General features: G+C 26.4%; 1 protein-coding gene across 1 annotated transcript in view; it reads right to left on the minus strand.

Annotated features, from left to right (window-relative positions):
• LOC105451620 overlaps positions 1 to 836 on the minus strand; it is a 7,291-nt gene that overhangs the window by 5,496 nt on the left and 959 nt on the right. The window lies entirely within an intron of this gene.

Raw genomic sequence — 836 nt, forward strand, 5'->3', positions numbered from 1 at the left:
CGACAAATTTTGATTAAATTCTTTTATTTCGTCAATAGATTTTAACGGTAATGCATTCCTTGCCTTTTCTGATGGTCCAGATACTCTAGTAAACGGAGTTATACGATCTACTCGTTGTTTCAAATCAGATAATTCGACATCAATTTTAGAAGTTATTCTTATTAATTTGGTAAGTTTGTCTAAAAAAACATAATGAGAAAATATGAATATTACAATTTAAAAAAAAATTTCTTTTACTATTATGATTAATTTTACTTACAATCAAAATGTTTCACAATTAATTGTATGTCATCATCTGAAATATTTGATACTGAACAATGACTTTGAGGAATTGTTTTTAAATTATTATTGTTTATCGTTTGGTATTGAAATATTAACATTTGAAGCAGCACTATCGCTAGATTCATCTGCAGTCAACTGAAAATCTTTCGGAAAATTAATTTTGTTCTTTATAGTATTTTTATTTCATTATTTTGAATGTAAATTTGAACGTAATTAATATAGTATGTAATTTCGTGATTATACATATCAATACCTGATTTTTTTTTATTCGATCTTTCACGCAAAAAAATGATTAGCCAATGAAGCTAAAATATAGCTGTGGCAGCTAAGATGTGTACTTGAAATAGGGACAGCTAATATCGTTGTTGCCGAACTTAAATTTATTAGTTATTAAAATGTAGGTGCTGCAGCAAAAGATATTTGCTGCTAAAATCAAATGATATTTAGCTGAATCTATTATGCTATTTATATTCGCAATAGAGATAAATAATATTTGCTGTAAAGGCTAAAAAAATTTAGACTGTGGTAATGAATACTTTGATGCTAGTGCTAAA

The sequence above is a fragment of the Wasmannia auropunctata genome, unplaced genomic scaffold (assembly GCF_000956235.1).
Source record: "Wasmannia auropunctata unplaced genomic scaffold, wasmannia.A_1.0 LD336049.1, whole genome shotgun sequence".
In the NCBI taxonomy this organism is placed as follows: Eukaryota; Metazoa; Arthropoda; class Insecta; order Hymenoptera; family Formicidae; genus Wasmannia; species Wasmannia auropunctata.